Here is a 25,557-nt window from a genome sequence, read left to right on the forward strand (position 1 = left end):
AGTCCCCCCAACAGTGCCCAGACATAGGAGGGTTGGGTGCCTATCACTCCCAGCAGTGCCCAGACATAGGAGGGGTCGGTGCCTATGACTCCCAGCAGTGCCCAGACACAGGAGGGGTGGGTGCCTATCACTCCCAGCAGTGCCCAGACATAGGAGGGGGTGGGTGCAGAGTCCTCCCAGCAGTGCCCAGACACAGGAGCGGTGGGTGCCTATCACTCCCAGCAGTGCCCAGACATAGGAGGGGTGGGTGCCTATCACTCCCAGCAGTGCCCAGACATAGGAGTGGTGGGTGCAGAGTCCTCCCAGCAGTGCCCAGACATAGGAAGGGTGGGTGCCTATCACTCCCAGCAGTGCCCAGACATAGGACGGGTGGGTGCCTATCACTCCCAGCAGTGCCCAGACATAGGAGGGGTGGGTGCAGAGTCCTCCCAGCAGTGCCCAGACACAGGAGGGGTGGGTGCCTATCACTCCCAGCAGTGCCCAGACATAGGAGAGGTGGGTGCAGAGTCCTCCCAGCAGTGCCCATACACAGGAGGGGTGGGTGCCTATCACTCCCAGCAGTGCCCAGACATAGGAGGGGTGGGTGCAGAGTCCTCCCAGCAGTGCCCAGACACAGGAGGGGTGGGTGCCTATCACTCCCAGCAGTGCTCAGACATAGGAGGGGTGGGTGCAGAGTCCTCCCAGCAGTGCCCAGACATAGGAGGGGTGGGGGCAGAGTCCTCCCAGCAGTGCCCAGACACAGGAGGGGTGGGTGCCTATCACTCCCAGCAGTGCCCAGACATAGGAGGGGTGGGTGCAGAGTCCCCCCAGCAGTGCCCAGACACAGGAGGGGTGGGTGCAGAGTCCTCCCAGCAGTGCCCAGAGACAGGAGGGGTGGGTGCCTATCACTCCCAGCAGTGCCCAGACATAGGAGGGGTGGGTGCCTATCACTCCCAGCAGTGCCCAGACATAGGAGGGGTGGGTGCAGAGTCCTCCCAGCAGTGCCAAGACACAGGAGGGGTGGGTGCCTATCACTCCCAGCAGTGCCCAGACATAGGATGGGTGGGTGCAGAGTCCTCCCAGCAGTGCCCAGACATAGGAGGGGTGGGTGCAGAGTCCTCCCAGCAGTGCCCAGACACAGGAGGGGTGGGTGCCTATCACTCCCAGCAGTGCCCAGACATAGGAGGGGTGGGTGCAGAGTCCCCCCAGCAGTGCCCAGACACAGGAGGGGTGGGTGCAGAGTCCTCCCAGCAGTGCCCAGAGACAGGAGGGGTGGGTGCCTATCACTCCCAGCAGTGCCCAGACATAGGAGGGGTGGGTGCAGAGTCCCCCCAGCAGTGCCCAGACACAGGAGGGGTGGGTGCAGAGTCCCCCCAGCAGTGCCCAGACATAGGAGGGGTGGGTGCCTATCACTCCCAGCAGTGCCCAGACATAGGAGGGGTGGGTGCCTATCACTCCCAGCAGTGCCCAGACACAGGAGGGGTGGGTGCCTATCACTCCCAGCAGTGCCAAGACATAGGAGGGGTGGGTGCAGAGTCCTCCCAGCAGTGCCCAGACACAGGAGCGGTGGGTGCCTATCACTCCCAGCAGTGCCCAGACATAGGAGGGGTGGGTGCCTATCACTCCCAGCAGTGCCCAGACATAGGAGTGGTGGGTGCAGAGTCCTCCCAGCAGTGCCCAGACATAGGAGGGGTGGGTTCCTATCACTCCCAGCAGTGCCCAGACATAGGAGGGGTGGGTGCCTATCACTCCCAGCAGTGCCCAGACATAGGAGGGGTGGGTGCAGAGTTCTCCCAGCAGTGTCCAGACAGGAGGGGTGGGTGCCTATCACTCCCAGCAGTGCCCAGACATAGGAGAGGTGGGTGCAGAGTCCTCCCAGCAGTGCCCAGACAGAGGAGGGGTGGGTGCCTATCACTCCCAGCAGTGCCCAGACATAGAAGGGGTGGGTGCAGAGTCCTCGCAGCAGTGCCTAGACATAGGAGGGGTGGGTGCAGAGTCCTCCCAGCAGTGCCCAGACACAGGAGGGGTGGGTGCCTATCACTCCCAGCAGTGCCCAGACATAGGAGGGGTGGGTACCTATCACTCCCAGCAGTGCCCAGACATAGGAGGGGTGGGTGCCTATCACTCCCAGCAGTGCCTAGACATAGGAGTGGTGGGTGCATAGTCCTCCCAGCAATGCCCAGACATAGGAGGGGTGGGTGCAGAGTCCTCCCAGCAGTGCCCAGACACAGGAGCGGTGGGTGCCTATCACTCCCAGCAGTGCCCAGACATAGGAGGGGTGGGTGCCTATCACTCCCAGCAGTGCCGAGACATAGGAGTGGAGGGTGCAGAGTCCTCCCAGCAGTGCCCAGACATAGGAGGGCTGGGTGCCTATCACTCCCAGCAGTGCCCAGACATAGGACGGGTGGGTGCCTATCACTCCCAGCAGTGCCCAGACATAGGAGGGGTGGGTGCAGAGTCCTCCCAGCAGTGCCCAGACACAGGATGGGTGGGTGCCTATCACTCCCAGCAGTGCCCAGACATAGAAGAGGTGGGTGCAGAGTCCTCCCAGCAGTGCCCAGACACAGGAGGGGTGGGTGCCTCTCACTCCCAGCAGTGCCCAGACATAGGAGGGGTGGGTGCAGAGTCCTCCCAGCAGTGCCCAGACACAGGAGGGGTGGGTGCCTATCACTCCCAGCAGTGCCCAGACATAGGAGGGGTGGGTGCAGAGTCCTCCCAGCAGTGCCCAGACATAGGAGGGGTGGGTGCAGAGTCCTCCCAGCAGTGCCCAGACACAGGAGGGGTGGGTGCCTTTCACTCCCAGCAGTGCCCAGACATAGGAGGGGTGGGTGCAGAGTCCCCCCAGCAGTGCCCAGACACAGGAGGGGTGGGTGCAGAGTTCTTCCAGCAGTGCCCAGAGACAGGAGGGGTGGGTGCCTATCACTCCCAGCAGTGCCCAGACATAGGAGGGGTGGGTGCCTATCACTCCCAGCAGTGCCCAGACATAGGAGGGGTGGGTGCAGAGTCCTCCCAGCAGTGCCCAGACACAGGAGGGGTGGGTGCCTATCACTCCCAGCAGTGCCCAGACATAGGAGGGGTGGCTGCAGAGTCCTCCCAGCAGTGCCCAGACACAGGAGGGGTGGGTGCCTATCACTCCCAGCAGTGCCCAGACATAGGAGGGGTGGGTGCAGAGTCCTCCCAGCAGTGCCCAGACATAGGAGGGGTGGGTGCAGAGTCCTCCCAGCAGTGCCCAGACACAGGAGGGGTGGGTGCCTATCACTCCCAGCAGTGCCCAGACATAGGAGGGGTGGGTGCAGAGTCCCCCCAGCAGTGCCCAGACACAGGAGGGGTGGGTGCAGAGTCCTCCCAGCAGTGCCTGGAGACAGGAGGTGTGGGTGCCTATCACTCCCAGCAGTGCCCAGACATAGGAGGGGTGGGTGCAGAGTCCTCCCAGCAGTGCCCAGAGACAGGAGCGGTGGGTGCCTATCACTCCCATCAGTGCCCAGACATAGGAGGGGTGGGTGCAGAGTCCCCCAGCAGTGCCCAGACACAGGAGGGGTGGGTGCAGAGTCCCCACAGCAGTGCCCAGACATAGGAGGGGTGGGTGCCTATCACTCCCAGCAGTGCCCAGACATAGGAGGGGTGGGTGCCTATCACTCCCAGCAGTGCCCAGACACAGGAGGGGTGGGTGCCTATCACTCCCAGCAGTGCCCAGACATAGGAGGGGTGGGTGCAGAGTCCTCCCAGCAGTGCCCAGACACAGGAGCGGTGGGTGCCTATCACTCCCAGCAGTGACCAGACATAGGAGGGGTGGGTGCCTATCACTCCCAGCAGTGCCCAGACATAGGACTGGTGGGTGCAGTGTCCTCCCAGCAGTGCCCAGACATAGGAGGGGTGGGTGCCTATCACTCCCAGCAGTGCCCAGACACAGGAGGGGTGGGTGCCTATCACTCCCAGCAGTGCCCAGACATAGGAGAGGTGGGTGCAGAGTCAATCCCAGCAGTGCCCAGACGCAGGAGGGGTGGGTGCCTATCACTCCCAGCAGTGCCCAGACATAGGAGGGGTGGGTGCAGAGTCCTCGCAGCAGTGCCCAGACATAGGAGGGGTGGGTGCAGAGTCCTCCCAGCAGTGCCCAGACACAGGAGGGGTGGGTGCCTATCACTCCCAGCAGTGCCCAGACATAGGAGGGGTGGGTGCCTATCACTCCCAGTAGTGCCCAGACATAGGAGGGGTGGGTGCCTATCACTCCCAGCAGTGCCTAGACATAGGAGTGGTGGGTGCATAGTCCTCCCAGCAGTGCCCAGACATAGGAGGGGTGGGTGCAGAGTCCTCCCAGCAGTGCCCAGACACAGGAGCGGTGGGTGCCTATCACTCCCAGCAGTGCCCAGACATAGGAGGGGTGGGTGCCTATCACTCCCAGCAGTGCCCAGACATAGGAGGGGTGGGTGCCTATCACTCCCAGCAGTGCCCAGACATAGGAGTGGAGGGTGCAGAGTCCTCCCAGCAGTGCCCAGACATAGGAGGGCTGGGTGCCTATCACTCCCAGCAGTGCCCAGACATAGGACGGGTGGGTGCCTATCACTCCCAGCAGTGCCCAGACATAGGAGGGGTGGGTGCAGAGTCCTCCCAGCAGTGCCCAGACACAGGATGGGTGGGTGCCTATCACTCCCAGCAGTGCCCAGACATAGGAGAGGTGGGTGCAGAGTACTCCCAGCAGTGCCCAGACACAGGAGGGGTGGGTGCCTATCACTCCCAGCAGTGCCCAGACATAGGAGGGGTGGGTGCAGAGTCCTCCCAGCAGTGCCCAAACACAGGAGGGGTGGGTGCCTATCACTCCCAGCAGTGCCCAGACATAGGAGGGGTGGGTGCAGAGTCCTCCCAGCAGTGCCCAGACATAGGAGGGGTGGGTGCAGAGTCCTCCCAGCAGTGCCCAGACACAGGAGGGGTGGGTGCCTTTCACTCCCAGCAGTGCCCAGACATAGGAGGGGTGGGTGCAGAGTCCCCCCAGCAGTGCCCAGACACAGGAGGGGTGGGTGCAGAGTCCTTCCAGCAGTGCCCAGAGACAGGAGGGGTGGGTGCCTATCACTCCCAGCAGTGCCCAGACATAGGAGGGGTGGGTGCCTATCACTCCCAGCAGTGCCCAGACATAGGAGGGGTGGGTGCAGAGTCCTCCCAGCAGTGCCCAGACACAGGAGGGGTGGGTGCCTATCACTCCCAGCAGTGCCCAGACATAGGAGGGGTGGCTGCAGAGTCCTCCCAGCAGTGCCCAGACACAGGAGGGGTGGGTGCCTATCACTCCCAGCAGTGCCCAGACATAGGAGGGGTGGGTGCAGAGTCCTCCCAGCAGTGCCCAGACATAGGAGGGGTGGGTGCAGAGTCCTCCCAGCAGTGCCCAGACACAGGAGGGGTGGGTGCCTATCACTCCCAGCAGTGCCCAGACATAGGAGGGGTGGGTGCAGAGTCCCCCCAGCAGTGCCCAGACACAGGAGGGGTGGGTGCAGAGTCCTCCCAGCAGTGCCTGGAGACAGGAGGTGTGGGTGCCTATCACTCCCAGCAGTGCCCAGACATAGGAGGGGTGGGTGCAGAGCCCTCCCAGCAGTGCCCAGAGACAGGAGCGGTGGGTGCCTATCACTCCCATCAGTGCCCAGACATAGGAGGGGTGGGTGCAGAGTCCCCCCAGCAGTGCCCAGACACAGGAGGGGTGGGTGCAGAGTCCCCCCAGCAGTGCCCAGACATAGGAGGGGTGGGTGCCTATCACTCCCAGCAGTGCCCAGACATAGGAGGGGTGGGTGCCTATCACTCCCAGCAGTGCCCAGACACAGGAGGGGTGGGTGCCTATTACTCCCAGCAGTGCCCAGACATAGGAGGGGTGGGTGCAGAGTCCTCCCAGCAGTGCCCAGACACAGGAGCGGTGGGTGCCTATCACTCCCAGCAGTGACCAGACATAGGAGGGGTGGGTGCCTATCACTCCCAGCAGTGCCCAGACATAGGACTGGTGGGTGCAGTGTCCTCCCAGCAGTGCCCAGACATAGGAGGGGTGGGTGCCTATCACTCCCAGCAGTGCCCAGACATAGGAGGGGTGGGTGCCTATCACTCCCAGCAGTGCCCAGACATAGGAGAGGTGGGTGCAGAGTCCTCGCAGCAGTGCCCAGACACAGGAGGGGTGGGTGCCTATCACTCCCAGCAGTGCCCAGACACAGGAGGGGTGGGTGCCTATCACTCCCAGCAGTGCCCAGACATAGGAGGGGTGGGTGCAGAGTCCTCCCAGCAGTGCCCATACACAGGAGGGGTGGGTGCCTATCACTCCCAGCAGTGCCCAGACATAGGAGTGGTGGGTGCAGAGTCCTCCCAGCAGTGCCCAGACATAGGAGGGGTGGGTGCAGAGTCCTCCCAGCAGTGACCAGACACAGGACGGGTGGGTGCCTATCACTCCCAGCAGTGCACAGACATAGGTGGGGTGGGTGCAGAGTCCCCCCAGCAGTGCCCAGACATAGGAGGGGTGGGTGCAGAGTCCTCCCAGCAGTGCCCAGACATAGAAGGGGTGGGTGCAGAGTCCTCCCAGCAGTGCCCAGACACAGGAGGGGTGGGTGCCTATCACTCCCAGCAGTGCCCAGACATAGGAGGGGTGGGTGCAGAGTCCTCCCAGCAGTGCCCAGACGTAGGAGGGGTGGGTGCAGAGTCCTCCCAGCAGTGCCCACACACAGGAGGGGTGGGTGCCTATCACTCCCAGCAGTGCCCAGACATAGGAGGGGTGGGTGCAGAGTCCCCCCAAGCAGTGCCCAGACACAGGAGGGGTGGGTGCAGAGTACTCCCAGCAGTGCCCAGACACAGGAGGGGTGGGTGCCTATCACTCCCAGCAGTGGCCAGACATAGGAGGGGTGGGTGCAGAGTCCTCCCAGCAGTACCTAGACACAGGAGGGGTGGGTGCCTATCACTCCCAGCAGTGCCCAGACATAGGAGGGGTGGGTGCAGAGTCCTCCCAGCAGTGCCCAGACATAGGAGGGGTGGGTGCAGAGTCCTCTCAGCAGTGCCCAGACACAGGAGGGGTGGGTGCCTATCACTCCCAGCAGTGCCCAGACATAGGAGGGGTGGGTGCCTATCACTCCCAGCAGTGCCCAGACATGGGAGTGGTGGGTGCCTATCACTCCCAGCAGTGCCCAGACATAGGAGGGGTGGGTGCCAATCACTCCCAGCAGTGCCCAGACATAGGAGGGGTGGGTGCAAAGTCCTCCCAGCAGTGCCCAGACATAGGGGGGGTGGGTGCCTATCAATCCCAGCAGTGCCCAGACATAGGAGGGGTGGGTGCCTATCACTCCCATCAGTGCCCAGACATAGATGGGGTGGGTGCAGAGTCCTCCCAGCAGTGCCCAGACACAGGAGGGGTGGGTGCCTATCACTCCCAGCAGTGCCCAGACATAGGAGGGGTGGGTGCAGAGTCCTCCCAGCAGTGCCCAGACACAGGAGGGGTGGGTGCCTATCACTCCCAGCAGTGCCCAGACATAGGAGGGGTGGGTGCCTATCACTCCCAGCAGTGCCCAGACATAGGAGGGGTGGGTGCAGAGTCCTCCCAGCAGTGCCCAGACACAGGAGGGGTGGGTGCCTATCACTCCCAGCAGTGCCCAGACATAGGAGAGGTGGGTGCAGAGTCCTCCCAGCAGTGCCCAGACACAGGAGGGGTGGGTGCCTATCACTCCCAGCAGTGCCCAGACACAGGAGGGGTGGGTGCCTATCACTCCCAGCAGTGCCCAGACATAGGAGGGGTGGGTGCAGAGTCCTCCCAGCAGTGCCCAGACATAGGAGGGGTGGGTGCAGAGTCCTCCCAGCAGTGCCCAGACACAGGAGGGGTGGGTGCCTATCACTCCCAGCAGTGTCCAGACATAGGAGGGGTGGGTGCAGAGTCCCCCCAGCAGTGCCCAGACACAGGAGGGGTGGGTGCAGAGTCCTCCCAGCAGTGCCCAGAGACAGGAGGGGTGGGTGCCTATCACTCCCAGCAGTGCCCAGACATAGGAGGGGTGGGTGCCTATCACTCCCAGCAGTGCCCAGACATAGGAGGGGTGGGTGCAGAGTCCTCCCAGCAGTGCCCAGACACAGGAGGGATGGGTGCCTATCACTCCCAGCAGTGCCCAAACATAGGAGGGGTGGGTGCAGAGTCCTCCCAGCAGTGCCAAGACGCAGGAGGGGTGGGTGCCTATCACTTCCAGCAGTGCCCAGACATAGGAGGGGTGGGTGCAGAGTCCTCCCAGCAGTGCCCAGACATAGGAGGGGTGGGTGCAGAGTCCTCCCAGCAGTGCCCAGAGACAGGAGGGGTGGGTGCCTATCACTCCCAGCAGTGCCCAGACATAGGAGGGGTGGGTGCAGAGTCCCCCCAGCAGTGCTCAGACACAGGAGGGGTGGGTGCAGAGTCCCCCCAGCAGTGCCCAGACATAGGAGGGGTGGGTGCCTATCACTCCCAGCAGTGCCCAGACATAGGAGGGGTGGGTGCCTATCACTCCCAGCAGTGCCCAGACACAGGAGGGGTGGGTGCCTATCACTCCCAGCAGTGCCAAGACATAGGAGGGGTGGGTGCAGAGTCCTCCCAGCAGTGCCCAGACACAGGAGCGGTGGGTGCCTATCACTCCCAGCAGTGCCCAGACATAGGAGGGGTGGGTGCCTATCACTCCCAGCAGTGCCCAGACATAGGAGTGGTGGGTGCAGAGTCCTCCCAGCAGTGCCCAGACATAGGAGGGGTGGGTTCCTATCACTCCCAGCAGTGCCCAGACATAGGAGGGGTGGGTGCCTATCACTCCCAGCAGTGCCCAGACATAGGAGGGGTGGGTGCAGAGTTCTCCCAGCAGTGTCCAGACACAGGAGGGGTGGGTGCCTATCACTCCCAGCAGTGCCCAGACATAGGAGAGGTGGGTGCAGAGTCCTCCCAGCAGTGCCCAGACACAGGAGGGGTGGGTGCAGAGTCCCCCCAACAGTGCCCAGACATAGGAGGGTTGGGTGCCTATCACTCCCAGCAGTGCCCAGACATAGGAGGGGTGGGTGCCTATGACTCCCAGCAGTGCCCAGACACAGGAGGGGTGGGTGCCTATCACTCCCAGCAGTGCCCAGACATAGGAGGGGGTGGGTGCAGAGTCCTCCCAGCAGTGCCCAGACACAGGAGCGGTGGGTGCCTATCACTCCCAGCAGTGCCCAGACATAGGAGGGGTGGGTGCCTATCACTCCCAGCAGTGCCCAGACATAGGAGTGGTGGGTGCAGAGTCCTCCCAGCAGTGCCCAGACATAGGAAGGGTGGGTGCCTATCACTCCCAGCAGTGCCCAGACATAGGACGGGTGGGTGCCTATCACTCCCAGCAGTGCCCAGACATAGGAGGGGTGGGTGCAGAGTCCTCCCAGCAGTGCCCAGACACAGGAGGGGTGGGTGCCTATCACTCCCAGCAGTGCCCAGACATAGGAGAGGTGGGTGCAGAGTCCTCCCAGCAGTGCCCAGACACAGGAGGGGTGGGTGCCTATCACTCCCAGCAGTGCCCAGACATAGGAGGGGTGGGTGCAGAGTCCCCCCAGCAGTGCCCAGACACAGGAGGGGTGGGTGCAGAGTCCTCCCAGCAGTGCCCAGAGACAGGAGGGGTGGGTGCCTATCACTCCCAGCAGTGCCCAGACATAGGAGGGGTGGGTGCCTATCACTCCCAGCAGTGCCCAGACATAGGAGGGGTGGGTGCAGAGTCCTCCCAGCAGTGCCAAGACACAGGAGGGGTGGGTGCCTATCACTCCCAGCAGTGCCCAGACATAGGATGGGTGGGTGCAGAGTCCTCCCAGCAGTGCCCAGACATAGGAGGGGTGGGTGCAGAGTCCTCCCAGCAGTGCCCAGACACAGGAGGGGTGGGTGCCTATCACTCCCAGCAGTGCCCAGACATAGGAGGGGTGGGTGCAGAGTCCCCCCAGCAGTGCCCAGACACAGGAGGGGTGGGTGCAGAGTCCTCCCAGCAGTGCCCAGAGACAGGAGGTGTGGGTGCCTTTCACTCCCAGCAGTGCCCAGACATAGGAGGAGTGGGTGCAGAGTCCTCCCAGCAGTGCCCAGAGACAGGAGGGGTGGGTGCCTATCACTCCCAGCAGTGCCCAGACATAGGAGGGGTGGGTGCAGAGTCCCCCCAGCAGTGCCCAGACACAGGAGGGGTGGGTGCAGAGTCCCCCCAGCAGTGCCCAGACATAGGAGGGGTGGGTGCCTATCACTCCCAGCAGTGCCCAGACATAGGAGGGGTGGGTGCCTATCACTCCCAGCAGTGCCCAGACACAGGAGGGGTGGGTGCCTATCACTCCCAGCAGTGCCAAGACATAGGAGGGGTGGGTGCAGAGTCCTCCCAGCAGTGCCCAGACACAGGAGCGGTGGGTGCCTATCACTCCCAGCAGTGCCCAGACATAGGAGGGGTGGGTGCCTATCACTCCCAGCAGTGCCCAGACATAGGAGTGGTGGGTGCAGAGTCCTCCCAGCAGTGCCCAGACATAGGAGGGGTGGGTTCCTATCACTCCCAGCAGTGCCCAGACATAGGAGGGGTGGGTGCCTATCACTCCCAGCAGTGCCCAGACATAGGAGGGGTGGGTGCAGAGTTCTCCCAGCAGTGTCCAGACAGGAGGGGTGGGTGCCTATCACTCCCAGCAGTGCCCAGACATAGGAGAGGTGGGTGCAGAGTCCTCCCAGCAGTGCCCAGACAGAGGAGGGGTGGGTGCCTATCACTCCCAGCAGTGCCCAGACATAGAAGGGGTGGGTGCAGAGTCCTCGCAGCAGTGCCTAGACATAGGAGGGGTGGGTGCAGAGTCCTCCCAGCAGTGCCCAGACACAGGAGGGGTGGGTGCCTATCACTCCCAGCAGTGCCCAGACATAGGAGGGGTGGGTGCCTATCACTCCCAGCAGTGCCCAGACATAGGAGGGGTGGGTGCCTATCACTCCCAGCAGTGCCTAGACATAGGAGTGGTGGGTGCATAGTCCTCCCAGCAATGCCCAGACATAGGAGGGGTGGGTGCAGAGTCCTCCCAGCAGTGCCCAGACACAGGAGCGGTGGGTGCCTATCACTCCCAGCAGTGCCCAGACATAGGAGGGGTGGGTGCCTATCACTCCCAGCAGTGCCGAGACATAGGAGTGGAGGGTGCAGAGTCCTCCCAGCAGTGCCCAGACATAGGAGGGCTGGGTGCCTATCACTCCCAGCAGTGCCCAGACATAGGACGGGTGGGTGCCTATCACTGCCAGCAGTGCCCAGACATAGGAGGGGTGGGTGCAGAGTCCTCCCAGCAGTGCCCAGACACAGGATGGGTGGGTGCCTATCACTCCCAGCAGTGCCCAGACATAGAAGAGGTGGGTGCAGAGTCCTCCCAGCAGTGCCCAGACACAGGAGGGGTGGGTGCCTATCACTCCCAGCAGTGCCCAGACATAGGAGGGGTGGGTGCAGAGTCCTCCCAGCAGTGCCCAGACACAGGAGGGGTGGGTGCCTATCACTCCCAGCAGTGCCCAGACATAGGAGGGGTGGGTGCAGAGTCCTCCCAGCAGTGCCCAGACATAGGAGGGGTGGGTGCAGAGTCCTCCCAGCAGTGCCCAGACACAGGAGGGGTGGGTGCCTTTCACTCCCAGCAGTGCCCAGACATAGGAGGGGTGGGTGCAGAGTCCCCCCAGCAGTGCCCAGACACAGGAGGGGTGGGTGCAGAGTTCTTCCAGCAGTGCCCAGAGACAGGAGGGGTGGGTGCCTATCACTCCCAGCAGTGCCCAGACATAGGAGGGGTGGGTGCCTATCACTCCCAGCAGTGCCCAGACATAGGAGGGGTGGGTGCAGAGTCCTCCCAGCAGTGCCCAGACACAGGAGGGGTGGGTGCCTATCACTCCCAGCAGTGCCCAGACATAGGAGGGGTGGCTGCAGAGTCCTCCCAGCAGTGCCCAGACACAGGAGGGGTGGGTGCCTATCACTCCCAGCAGTGCCCAGACATAGGAGGGGTGGGTGCAGAGTCCTCCCAGCAGTGCCCAGACATAGGAGGGGTGGGTGCAGAGTCCTCCCAGCAGTGCCCAGACACAGGAGGGGTGGGTGCCTATCACTCCCAGCAGTGCCCAGACATAGGAGGGGTGGGTGCAGAGTCCTCCCAGCAGTGCCCAGACATAGGAGGGGTGGGTGCAGAGTCCTCCCAGCAGTGCCCAGACACAGGAGGGGTGGGTGCCTTTCACTCCCATCAGTGCCCAGACATAGGAGGGGTGGGTGCAGAGTCCCCCCAGCAGTGCCCAGACACAGGAGGGGTGGGTGCAGAGTTCTTCCAGCAGTGCCCAGAGACAGGAGGGGTGGGTGCCTATCACTCCCAGCAGTGCCCAGACATAGGAGGGGTGGGTGCCTATCACTCCCAGCAGTGCCCAGACATAGGAGGGGTGGGTGCAGAGTCCTCCCAGCAGTGCCCAGACACAGGAGGGGTGGGTGCCTATCACTCCCAGCAGTGCCCAGACATAGGAGGGGTGGCTGCAGAGTCCTCCCAGCAGTGCCCAGACACAGGAGGGGTGGGTGCCTATCACTCCCAGCAGTGCCCAGACATAGGAGGGGTGGGTGCAGAGTCCTCCCAGCAGTGCCCAGACATAGGAGGGGTGGGTGCAGAGTCCTCCCAGCAGTGCCCAGACACAGGAGGGGTGGGTGCCTATCACTCCCAGCAGTGCCCAGACATAGGAGGGGTGGGTGCAGAGTCCCCCCAGCAGTGCCCAGACATAGGAGGGGTGGGTGCAGAGTCCTCCCAGCAGTGCCTGGAGACAGGAGGTGTGGGTGCCTATCACTCCCAGCAGTGCCCAGACATAGGAGGGGTGGGTGCAGAGTCCTCCCAGCAGTGCCCAGAGACAGGAGCGGTGGGTGCCTATCACTCCCATCAGTGCCCAGACATAGGAGGGGTGGGTGCAGAGTCCCCCAGCAGTGCCCAGACACAGGAGGGGTGGGTGCAGAGTCCCCACAGCAGTGCCCAGACATAGGAGGGGTGGGTGCCTATCACTCCCAGCAGTGCCCAGACATAGGAGGGGTGGGTGCCTATCACTCCCAGCAGTGCCCAGACACAGGAGGGGTGGGTGCCTATCACTCCCAGCAGTGCCCAGACATAGGAGGGGTGGGTGCAGAGTCCTCCCAGCAGTGCCCAGACACAGGAGCGGTGGGTGCCTATCACTCCCAGCAGTGACCAGACATAGGAGGGGTGGGTGCCTATCACTCCCAGCAGTGCCCAGACATAGGACTGGTGGGTGCAGTGTCCTCCCAGCAGTGCCCAGACATAGGAGGGGTGGGTGCCTATCACTCCCAGCAGTGCCCAGACACAGGAGGGGTGGGTGCCTATCACTCCCAGCAGTGCCCAGACATAGGAGAGGTGGGTGCAGAGTCCTCCCAGCAGTGCCCAGACACAGGAGGGGTGGGTGCCTATCACTCCCAGCAGTGCCCAGACATAGGAGGGGTGGGTGCAGAGTCCTCGCAGCAGTGCCCAGACATAGGAGGGGTGGGTGCAGAGTCCTCCCAGCAGTGCCCAGACACAGGAGGGGTGGGTGCCTATCACTCCCAGCAGTGCCCAGACATAGGAGGGGTGGGTGCCTATCACTCCCAGTAGTGCCCAGACATAGGAGGGGTGGGTGCCTATCACTCCCAGCAGTGCCTAGACATAGGAGTGGTGGGTGCATAGTCCTCCCAGCAGTGCCCAGACATAGGAGGGGTGGGTGCAGAGTCCTCCCAGCAGTGCCCAGACACAGGAGCGGTGGGTGCCTATCACTCCCAGCAGTGCCCAGACATAGGAGGGGTGGGTGCCTATCACTCCCAGCAGTGCCCAGACATAGGAGGGGTGGGTGCAGAGTCCTCCCAGCAGTGCCCAGACGTATGAGGGGTGGGTCCAGAGTCCTCCCAGCAGTGCCCACACACAGGAGGGGTGGGTGCCTATCACTCCCAGCAGTGCCCAGACATAGGAGGGGTGGGTGCCTATCACTCCCAGCAGTGCCCAGACATAGGAGTGGTGGGTGCCTATCACTCCCAGCAGTGCCCAGACATAGGAGGGGTGGGTGCCTATCACTCCCAGCAGTGCCCAGACATAGGAGGGGTGGGAGCAGAGTCCTCCCAGCAGTGCCCAGACATAGGAGGGGTGGGTGCCTATCACTCCCAGCAGTGCCCAGACATAGGAGGGGTGGGTGCAGAGTCCTCCCAGCAGTGCCCAGACACAGGAGGGGTGGGTGCCTATCACTCCCAGCAGTGCCAAGACATAGGAGGGGTGGGTGCAGAGTCCTCCCAGCAGTGCCCAGACACAGGAGGGGTCGGTGCCTATCACTCCCAGCAGTGCCCAGACATAGGAGGGGTGGGTGCAGAGTCCTCCCAGCAGTGCCCAGACACTGGAGGGGTGGGTGCCTATCACTCCCAGCAGTGCCCAGACATAGGAGGGGTGGGTGCAGAGTCCCCCCAGCTATGCCCAGACACAGGAGGGGTGGGTGCAGAGTCCTCCCAGCAGTGCCCAGAGACAGGAGGGGTGGGTGCTATCACTCCCAGCAGTGCCCAGACATAGGAGGGGTGGGTGCCTATCACTCCCAGCAGTGCCCAGACATAGGAGGGGTGGATGCAGAGTCCTCCCAGCAGTGCCCAGACACAGGAGGGGTGGGTGCCTATCACTCCCATCAGTGCCCAGACATAGGAGGGGTGGGTGCAGAGTCCTCCCAGCAGTGCCCAGACACAGGAGGGTGGGTGCCTATCACTCCCAGCAGTGCCCAGACATAGGAGGGGTGGGTGCAGAGTCCTCCCAGCAGTGCCCAGACATAGGAGGGGTGGGTGCAGAGTCCTCCCAGCAGTGCCCAGACACAGGAGGGGTGGGTGCCTATAACTCCCAGCAGTGCCCAGACATAGGAGGGGTGGGTGCAGAGTCCCCCCAGCAGTGCCCAGACACAGGAGGGGTGGGTGCAGAGTCCTCCCAGCAGTGCCCAGACACAGGAGGGGTGGATGCCTATCACTCCCAGCAGTGCCCAGACATAGGAGGGGTGGGTGCAGAGTCCTCCCAGCAGTGCCCAGAGACAGGAGAGGTGGGTGCCTATCACTCCCAGCAGTGCCCAGACATAGGAGGGGTGGGTGCAGAGTCCCCCCAGCAGTGCCCAGACACAGGAGGGGTGGGTGCAGAGTCCCCCCAACAGTGCCCAGACATAGGAGGGGTGGGTGCCTATCACTCCCAGCAGTGCCCAGACATAGGAGGGGTGGGTGCCTATGACTCCCAGCAGTGCCCAGACACAGGAGGGGTGGGTGCCTATCACTCCCAGCAGTGCCCAGACATAGGAGGGGGTGGGTGCAGAGTCCTCCCAGCAGTGCCCAGACACAGGAGCGGTGGGTGCCTATCACTCCCAGCAGTGCCCAGACATAGGAGGGGTGGGTGCCTATCACTCCCAGCAGTGCCCAGACATAGGAGTGGTGGGTGCAGAGTCCTTCCAGCAGTGCCCAGACATAGGAGGGGTGGGTGCCTATCACTCCCAGCAGTGCCCAGACATAGGACGGGTGGGTGCCTATCACTCCCAGCAGTGCCCAGACATAGGAGGGGTGGGTGCAGAGTCCTCCCAGCAGTGCCCAGACACAGGAGGGGTGGGTGCCTATCACTCCCAGCAGTGCCCAGACATAGGAGAGGTGGGTGCAGAGTCCTCCCAGCAGTGCCCAGACACAGGAGGGGTGGGTGCCTATCACTCCCAGCAGTGCCCAGACATAGGAGGGGTGGGTGCAGAGTCCTCCCAGCAGTGCCCAGACACAGGAGGGGTGGGTGCCTATCACTCCCAGCAGTGCCCAGACATAGGAGGGGTGGGTGCAGAGTCCTCCCAGCAGTGCCCAGACATAGGAGGGGTGGGTGCAGAGTCCTCCCAGCAGTGCCCAGACACAGGAGGGGTGGGTGCCTATCACTCCCAGCAGTGCCCAGACATAGGAGGGGTGGGTGCAGAGTCCCCCCAGCAGTGCCCAGGCACAGGAGGGGTGGGTGCAGAGTCCTCCCAGCAGTGCCCAGAGACAGGAGGGGTGGGTGCCTATCACTCCCAGCAGTGCCCAGACATAGGAGGGGTGGGTGCCTATCACTCCCAGCAGTGCCCAGACATAGGAGGGGTGGGTGCAGAGTCCTCCCAGCAGTGCCCAGACACAGGAGGGATGGGTGCCTATCACTCCCAGCAGTGCCCAAACATAGGAGGGGTGGGTGCAGAGTCCTCCCAGCAGTGCCAAGACACAGGAGGGGTGGGTGCCTATCACTTCCAGCAGTGCCCAGACATAGGAGGGGTGGGTGCAGAGTCCTCCCAGCAGTGCCCAGACATAGGAGGGGTGGGTGCAGAGTCCTCCCAGCAGTGCCCAGACACAGGAGGGGTGGGTGCCTATCACTCCCAGCAGTGCCCAGACATAGGAGGGGTGGGTGCAGAGTCCCCCCAGCAGTGCCCAGACACAGGAGGGGTGGGTGCAGAGTCCTCCCAGCAGTGCCCAGAGACAGGAGGTGTGGGTGCCTTTCACTCCCAGCAGTGCCCAGACATAGGAGGGGTGGGTGCAGAGTCCTCCCAGCAGTGCCCAGAGACAGGAGGGGTGGGTGCCTATCACTCCCAGCAGTGCCCAGACATAGGAGGGGTGGGTGCAGAGTCCCCCCAGCAGTGCTCAGACACAGGAGGGGTGGGTGCAGAGTCCCCCCAGCAGTGCCCAGACATAGGAGGGGTGGGTGCCTATCACTCCCAGCAGTGCCCAGACATAGGAGGGGTGGGTGCCTATTACTCCCAGCAGTGCCCAGACACAGGAGGGGTGGGTGCCTATCACTCCCAGCAGTGCCAAGACATAGGAGGGGTGGGTGCAGAGTCCTCCCAGCAGTGCCCAGACACAGGAGCGGTGGGTGCCTATCACTCCCAGCAGTGCCCAGACATAGGAGGGGTGGGTGCCTATCACTCCCAGCAGTGCCCAGACATAGGAGTGGTGGGTGCAGAGTCCTCCCAGCAGTGCCCAGACATAGGAGGGGTGGGTTCCTATCACTCCCAGCAGTGCCCAGACATAGGAGGGGTGGGTGCCTATCACTCCCAGCAGTGCCCAGACATAGGAGGGGTGGGTGCAGAGTTCTCCCAGCAGTGTCCAGACACAGGAGGGGTGGGTGCCTATCACTCCCAGCAGTGCCCAGACATAGGAGAGGTGGGTGCAGAGTCCTCCCAGCAGTGCCCAGACACAGGAGGGGTGGGTGCAGAGTCCCCCCAACAGTGCCCAGACATAGGAGGGTTGGGTGCCTATCACTCCCAGCAGTGCCCAGACATAGGAGGGGTGGGTGCCTATGACTCCCAGCAGTGCCCAGACACAGGAGGGGTGGGTGCCTATCACTCCCAGCAGTGCCCAGACATAGGAGGGGGTGGGTGCAGAGTCCTCCCAGCAGTGCCCAGACACAGGAGCGGTGGGTGCCGATCACTCCCAGCAGTGCCCAGACATAGGAGGGGTGGGTGCCTATCACTCCCAGCAGTGCCCAGACATAGGAGTGGTGGGTGCAGAGTCCTCCCAGCAGTGCCCAGACATAGGAAGGGTGGGTGCCTATCACTCCCAGCAGTGCCCAGACATAGGACGGGTGGGTGCCTATCACTCCCAGCAGTGCCCAGACATAGGAGAGGTGGGTGCAGAGTCCTCCCAGCAGTGCCCATACACAGGAGGGGTGGGTGCCTATCACTCCCAGCAGTGCCCAGACATAGGAGGGGTGGGTGCAGAGTCCTCCCAGCAGTGCCCAGACACAGGAGGGGTGGGTGCCTATCACTCCCAGCAGTGCTCAGACATAGGAGGGGTGGGTGCAGAGTCCTCCCAGCAGTGCCCAGACATAGGAGGGGTGGGTGCAGAGTCCTCCCAGCAGTGCCCAGACACAGGAGGGGTGGGTGCCTATCACTCCCAGCAGTGCCCAGACATAGGAGGGGTGGGTGCAGAGTCCCCCCAGCAGTGCCCAGACACAGGAGGGGTGGGTGCAGAGTCCTCCCAGCAGTGCCCAGAGACAGGAGGGGTGGGTGCCTATCACTCCCAGCAGTGCCCAGACATAGGAGGGGTGGGTGCCTATCACTCCCAGCAGTGCCCAGACATAGGAGGGGTGGGTGCAGAGTCCTCCCAGCAGTGCCAAGACACAGGAGGGGTGGGTGCCTATCACTCCCAGCAGTGCCCAGACATAGGATGGGTGGGTGCAGAGTCCTCCCAGCAGTGCCCAGACATAGGAGGGGTGGGTGCAGAGTCCTCCCAGCAGTGCCCAGACACAGGAGGGGTGGGTGCCTATCACTCCCAGCAGTGCCCAGACATAGGAGGGGTGGGTGCAGAGTCCCCCCAGCAGTGCCCAGACACAGGAGGGGTGGGTGCAGAGTCCTCCCAGCAGTGCCCAGAGACAGGAGGTGTGGGTGCCTTTCACTCCCAGCAGTGCCCAGACATAGGAGGAGTGGGTGCAGAGTCCTCCCAGCAGTGCCCAGAGACAGGAGGGGTGGGTGCCTATCACTCCCAGCAGTGCCCAGACATAGGAGGGGTGGGTGCAGAGTCCCCCCAGCAGTGCCCAGACACAGGAGGGGTGGGTGCAGAGTCCCCCCAGCAGTGCCCAGACATAGGAGGGGTGGGTGCCTATCACTCCCAGCAGTGCCCAGACATAGGAGGGGTGGGTGCCTATCACTCCCAGCAGTGCCCAGACACAGGAGGGGTGGGTGCCTATCACTCCCAGCAGTGCCAAGACATAGGAGGGGTGGGTGCAGAGTCCTCCCAGCAGTGCCCAGACACAGGAGCGGTGGGTGCCTATCACTCCCAGCAGTGCCCAGACATAGGAGGGGTGGGTGCCTATCACTCCCAGCAGTGCCCAGACATAGGAGTGGTGGGTGCAGAGTCCTCCCAGCAGTGCCCAGACATAGGAGGGGTGGGTTCCTATCACTCCCAGCAGTGCCCAGACATAGGAGGGGTGGGTGCCTATCACTCCCAGCAGTGCCCAGACATAGGAGGGGTGGGTGCAGAGTTCTCCCAGCAGTGTCCAGACAGGAGGGGTGGGTGCCTATCACTCCCAGCAGTGCCCAGACATAGGAGAGGTGGGTGCAGAGTCCTCCCAGCAGTGCCCAGACAGAGGAGGGGTGGGTGCCTATCACTCCCAGCAGTGCCCAGACATAGAAGGGGTGGGTGCAGAGTCCTCGCAGCAGTGCCTAGACATAGGAGGGGTGGGTGCAGAGTCCTCCCAGCAGTGCCCAGACACAGGAGGGGTGGGTGCCTATCACTCCCAGCAGTGCCCAGACATAGGAGGGGTGGGTACCTATCACTCCCAGCAGTGCCCAGACATAGGAGGGGTGGGTGCCTATCACTCCCAGCAGTGCCTAGACATAGGAGTGGTGGGTGCATAGTCCTCCCAGCAATGCCCAGACATAGGAGGGGTGGGTGCAGAGTCCTCCCAGCAGTGCCCAGACACAGGAGCGGTGGGTGCCTATCACTCCCAGCAGTGCCCAGACATAGGAGGGGTGGGTGCCTATCACTCCCAGCAGTGCCGAGACATAGGAGTGGAGGGTGCAGAGTCCTCCCAGCAGTGCCCAGACATAGGAGGGCTGGGTGCCTATCACTCCCAGCAGTGCCCAGACATAGGACGGGTGGGTGCCTATCACTCCCAGCAGTGCCCAGACATAGGAGGGGTGGGTGCAGAGTCCTCCCAGCAGTGCCCAGACACAGGATGGGTGGGTGCCTATCACTCCCAGCAGTGCCCAGACATAGAAGAGGTGGGTGCAGAGTCCTCCCAGCAGTGCCCAGACACAGGAGGGGTGGGTGCCTATCACTCCCAGCAGTGCCCAGACATAGGAGGGGTGGGTGCAGAGTCCTCCCAGCAGTGCCCAGACACAGGAGGGGTGGGTGCCTATCACTCCCAGCAGTGCCCAGACATAGGAGGGGTGGGTGCAGAGTCCTCCCAGCAGTGCCCAGACATAGGAGGGGTGGGTGCAGAGTCCTCCCAGCAGTGCCCAGACACAGGAGGGGTGGGTGCCTTTCACTCCCAGCAGTGCCCAGACATAGGAGGGGTGGGTGCAGAGTCCCCCCAGCAGTGCCCAGACACAGGAGGGGTGGGTGCAGAGTTCTTCCAGCAGTGCCCAGAGACAGGAGGGGTGGGTGCCTATCACTCCCAGCAGTGCCCAGACATAGGAGGGGTGGGTGCCTATCACTCCCAGCAGTGCCCAGACATAGGAGGGGTGGGTGCAGAGTCCTCCCAGCAGTGCCCAGACACAGGAGGGGTGGGTGCCTATCACTCCCAGCAGTGCCCAGACATAGGAGGGGTGGCTGCAGAGTCCTCCCAGCAGTGCCCAGACACAGGAGGGGTGGGTGCCTATCACTCCCAGCAGTGCCCAGACATAGGAGGGGTGGGTGCAGAGTCCTCCCAGCAGTGCCCAGACATAGGAGGGGTGGGTGCAGAGTCCTCCCAGCAGTGCCCAGACACAGGAGGGGTGGGTGCCTATCACTCCCAGCAGTGCCCAGACATAGGAGGGGTGGGTGCAGAGTCCCCCCAGCAGTGCCCAGACACAGGAGGGGTGGGTGCAGAGTCCTCCCAGCAGTGCCTGGAGACAGGAGGTGTGGGTGCCTATCACTCCCAGCAGTGCCCAGACATAGGAGGGGTGGGTGCAGAGTCCTCCCAGCAGTGCCCAGAGACAGGAGCGGTGGGTGCCTATCACTCCCATCAGTGCCCAGACATAGGAGGGGTGGGTGCAGAGTCCCCCAGCTGTGCCCAGACACAGGAGGGGTGGGTGCAGAGTCCCCACAGCAGTGCCCAGACATAGGAGGGGTGGGTGCCTATCACTCCCAGCAGTGCCCAGACATAGGAGGGGTGGGTGCCTATCACTCCCAGCAGTGCCCAGACACAGGAGGGGTGGGTGCCTATCACTCCCAGCAGTGCCCAGACATAGGAGGGGTGGGTGCAGAGTCCTCCCAGCAGTGCCCAGACACAGGAGCGGTGGGTGCCTATCACTCCCAGCAGTGACCAGACATAGGAGGGGTGGGTGCCTATCACTCCCAGCAGTGCCCAGACATAGGACTGGTGGGTGCAGTGTCCTCCCAGCAGTGCCCAGACATAGGAGGGGTGGGTGCCTATCACTCCCAGCAGTGCCCAGACACAGGAGGGGTGGGTGCCTATCACTCCCAGCAGTGCCCAGACATAGGAGAGGTGGGTGCAGAGTCCTCCCAGCAGTGCCCAGACACAGGAGGGGTGGGTGCCTATCACTCCCAGCAGTGCCCAGACATAGGAGGGGTGGGTGCAGAGTCCTCGCAGCAGTGCCCAGACATAGGAGGGGTGGGTGCAGAGTCCTCCCAGCAGTGCCCAGACACAGGAGGGGTGGGTGCCTATCACTCCCAGCAGTGCCCAGACATAGGAGGGGTGGGTGCCTATCACTCCCAGTAGTGCCCAGACATAGGAGGGGTGGGTGCCTATCACTCCCAGCAGTGCCTAGACATAGGAGTGGTGGGTGCATAGTCCTCCCAGCAGTGCCCAGACATAGGAGGGGTGGGTGCAGAGTCCTCCCAGCAGTGCCCAGACACAGGAGCGGTGGGTGCCTATCACTCCCAGCAGTGCCCAGACATAGGAGGGGTGGGTGCCTATCACTCCCAGCAGTGCCCAGACATAGGAGGGGTGGGTGCCTATCACTCCTAGCAGTGCCCAGACATAGGAGTGGAGGGTGCAGAGTCCTCCCAGCAGTGCCCAGACATAGGAGGGCTGGGTGCCTATCACTCCCAGCAGTGCCCAGACATAGGACGGGTGGGTGCCTATCACTCCCAGCAGTGCCCAGACATAGGAGGGGTGGGTGCAGAGTCCTCCCAGCAGTGCCCAGACACAGGATGGGTGGGTGCCTATCACTCCCAGCAGTGCCCAGACATAGGAGAGGTGGGTGCAGAGTACTCCCAGCAGTGCCCAGACACAGGAGGGGTGGGTGCCTATCACTCCCAGCAGTGCCCAGACATAGGAGGGGTGGGTGCAGAGTCCTCCCAGCAGTGCCCAGACACAGGAGGGGTGGGTGCCTATCACTCCCAGCAGTGCCCAGACATAGGAGGGGTGGGTGCAGAGTCCTCCCAGCAGTGCCCAGACATAGGAGGGGTGGGTGCAGAGTCCTCCCAGCAGTGCCCAGACACAGGAGGGGTGGGTGCCTTTCACTCCCAGCAGTGCCCAGACATAGGAGGGGTGGGTGCAGAGTCCCCCCAGCAGTGCCCAGACACAGGAGGGGTGGGTGCAGAGTCCTTCCAGCAGTGCCCAGAGACAGGAGGGGTGGGTGCCTATCACTCCCAGCAGTGCCCAGACATAGGAGGGGTGGGTGCCTATCACTCCCAGCAGTGCCCAGACATAGGAGGGGTGGGTGCAGAGTCCTCCCAGCAGTGCCCAGACACAGGAGGGGTGGGTGCCTATCACTCCCAGCAGTGCCCAGACATAGGAGGGGTGGCTGCAGAGTCCTCCCAGCAGTGCCCAGACACAGGAGGGGTGGGTGCCTATCACTCCCAGCAGTGCCCAGACATAGGAGGGGTGGGTGCAGAGTCCTCCCAGCAGTGCCCAGACATAGGAGGGGTGGGTGCAGAGTCCTCCCAGCAGTGCCCAGACACAGGAGGGGTGGGTGCCTATCACTCCCAGCAGTGCCCAGACATAGGAGGGGTGGGTGCAGAGTCCCCCCAGCAGTGCCCAGACACAGGAGGGGTGGGTGCAGAGTCCTCCCAGCAGTGCCTGGAGACAGGAGGTGTGGGTGCCTATCACTCCCAGCAGTGCCCAGACATAGGAGGGGTGGGTGCAGAGCCCTCCCAGCAGTGCCCAGAGACAGGAGCGGTGGGTGCCTATCACTCCCATCAGTGCCCAGACATAGGAGGGGTGGGTGCAGAGTCCCCCCAGCAGTGCCCAGACACAGGAGGGGTGGGTGCAGAGTCCCCCCAGCAGTGCCCAGACATAGGAGGGGTGGGTGCCTATCACTCCCAGCAGTGCCCAGACATAGGAGGGGTGGGTGCCTATCACTCCCAGCAGTGCCCAGACACAGGAGGGGTGGGTGCCTATTACTCCCAGCAGTGCCCAGACATAGGAGGGGTGGGTGCAGAGTCCTCCCAGCAGTGCCCAGACACAGGAGCGGTGGGTGCCTATCACTCCCAGCAGTGACCAGACATAGGAGGGGTGGGTGCCTATCACTCCCAGCAGTGCCCAGACATAGGACTGGTGGGTGCAGTGTCCTCCCAGCAGTGCCCAGACATAGGAGGGGTGGGTGCCTATCACTCCCAGCAGTGCCCAGACATAGGAGGGGTGGGTGCCTATCACTCCCAGCAGTGCCCAGACATAGGAGGGGTGGGTGCAGAGTCCTCCCAGCAGTGCCCAGACACAGGAGGGGTGGGTGCCTATCACTCCCAGCAGTGCCCAGACATAGGAGAGGTGGGTGCAGAGTCCTCGCAGCAGTGCCCAGACACAGGAGGGGTGGGTGCCTATCACTCCCAGCAGTGCCCAGACACAGGAGGGGTGGGTGCCTATCACTCCCAGCAGTGCCCAGACATAGGAGGGGTGGGTGCAGAGTCCTCCCAGCAGTGCCCATACACAGGAGGGGTGGGTGCCTATCACTCCCAGCAGTGCCCAGACATAGGAGTGGTGGGTGCAGAGTCCTCCCAGCAGTGCCCAGACATAGGAGGGGTGGGTGCAGAGTCCTCCCAGCAGTGACCAGACACAGGACGGGTGGGTGCCTATCACTCCCAGCAGTGCACAGACATAGGAGGGGTGGGTGCAGAGTCCCCCCAGCAGTGCCCAGACATAGGAGGGGTGGGTGCAGAGTCCTCCCAGCAGTGCCCAGACATAGAAGGGGTGGGTGCAGAGTCCTCCCAGCAGTGCCCAGACACAGGAGGGGTGGGTGCCTATCACTCCCAGCAGTGCCCAGACATAGGAGGGGTGGGTGCAGAGTCCTCCCAGCAGTGCCCAGACGTAGGAGGGGTGGGTGCAGAGTCCTCCCAGCAGTGCCCACACACAGGAGGGGTGGGTGCCTATCACTCCCAGCAGTGCCCAGACATAGGAGGGGTGGGTGCAGAGTCCCCCCAAGCAGTGCCCAGACACAGGAGGGGTGGGTGCAGAGTACTCCCAGCAGTGCCCAGACACAGGAGGGGTGGGTGCCTATCACTCCCAGCAGTGGCCAGACATAGGAGGGGTGGGTGCAGAGTCCTCCCAGCAGTACCTAGACACAGGAGGGGTGGGTGCCTATCACTCCCAGCAGTGCCCAGACATAGGAGGGGTGGGTGCAGAGTCCTCCCAGCAGTGCCCAGACATAGGAGGGGTGGGTGCAGAGTCCTCTCAGCAGTGCCCAGACACAGGAGGGGTGGGTGCCTATCACTCCCAGCAGTGCCCAGACATAGGAGGGGTGGGTGCCTATCACTCCCAGCAGTGCCCAGACATGGGAGTGGTGGGTGCCTATCACTCCCAGCAGTGCCCAGACATAGGAGGGGTGGGTGCCTATCACTCCCAGCAGTGCCCAGACATAGGAGGGGTGGGTGCAAAGTCCTCCCAGCAGTGCCCAGACATAGGGGGGTGGGTGCCTATCAATCCCAGCAGTGCCCAGACATAGGAGGGGTGGGTGCCTATCACTCCCATCAGTGCCCAGACATAGATGGGGTGGGTGCAGAGTCCTCCCAGCAGTGCCCAGACACAGGAGGGGTGGGTGCCTATCACTCCCAGCAGTGCCCAGACATAGGAGGGGTGGGTGCAGAGTCCTCCCAGCAGTGCCCAGACACAGGAGGGGTGGGTGCCTATCACTCCCAGCAGTGCCCAGACATAGGAGGGGTGGGTGCCTATCACTCCCAGCAGTGCCCAGACATAGGAGGGGTGGGTGCAGAGTCCTCCCAGCAGTGCCCAGACACAGGAGGGGTGGGTGCCTATCACTCCCAGCAGTGCCCAGACATAGGAGAGGTGGGTGCAGAGTCCTCCCAGCAGTGCCCAGACACAGGAGGGGTGGGTGCCTATCACTCCCAGCAGTGCCCAGACACAGGAGGGGTGGGTGCCTATCACTCCCAGCAGTGCCCAGACATAGGAGGGGTGGGTGCAGAGTCCTCCCAGCAGTGCCCAGACATAGGAGGGGTGGGTGCAGAGTCCTCCCAGCAGTGCCCAGACACAGGAGGGGTGGGTGCCTATCACTCCCAGCAGTGCCCAGACATAGGAGGGGTGGGTGCAGAGTCCCCCCAGCAGTGCCCAGACACAGGAGGGGTGGGTGCAGAGTCCTCCCAGCAGTGCCCAGAGACAGGAGGGGTGGGTGCCTATCACTCCCAGCAGTGCCCAGACATAGGAGGGGTGGGTGCCTATCACTCCCAGCAGTGCCCAGACATAGGAGGGGTGGGTGCAGAGTCCTCCCAGCAGTGCCCAGACACAGGAGGGATGGGTGCCTATCACTCCCAGCAGTGCCCAAACATAGGAGGGGTGGGTGCAGAGTCCTCCCAGCAGTGCCAAGACACAGGAGGGGTGGGTGCCTATCACTTCCAGCAGTGCCCAGACATAGGAGGGGTGGGTGCAGAGTCCTCCCAGCAGTGCCCAGACATAGGAGGGGTGGGTGCAGAGTCCTCCCAGCAGTGCCCAGACACAGGAGGGGTGGGTGCCTATCACTCCCAGCAGTGCCCAGACATAGGAGGGGTGGGTGCAGAGTCCCCCCAGCAGTGCCCAGACACA

This window comes from Triturus cristatus, chromosome 1_1, assembly GCF_964204655.1.
Source record: "Triturus cristatus chromosome 1_1, aTriCri1.1, whole genome shotgun sequence".
NCBI lineage: Eukaryota > Metazoa > Chordata > Amphibia > Caudata > Salamandridae > Triturus > Triturus cristatus.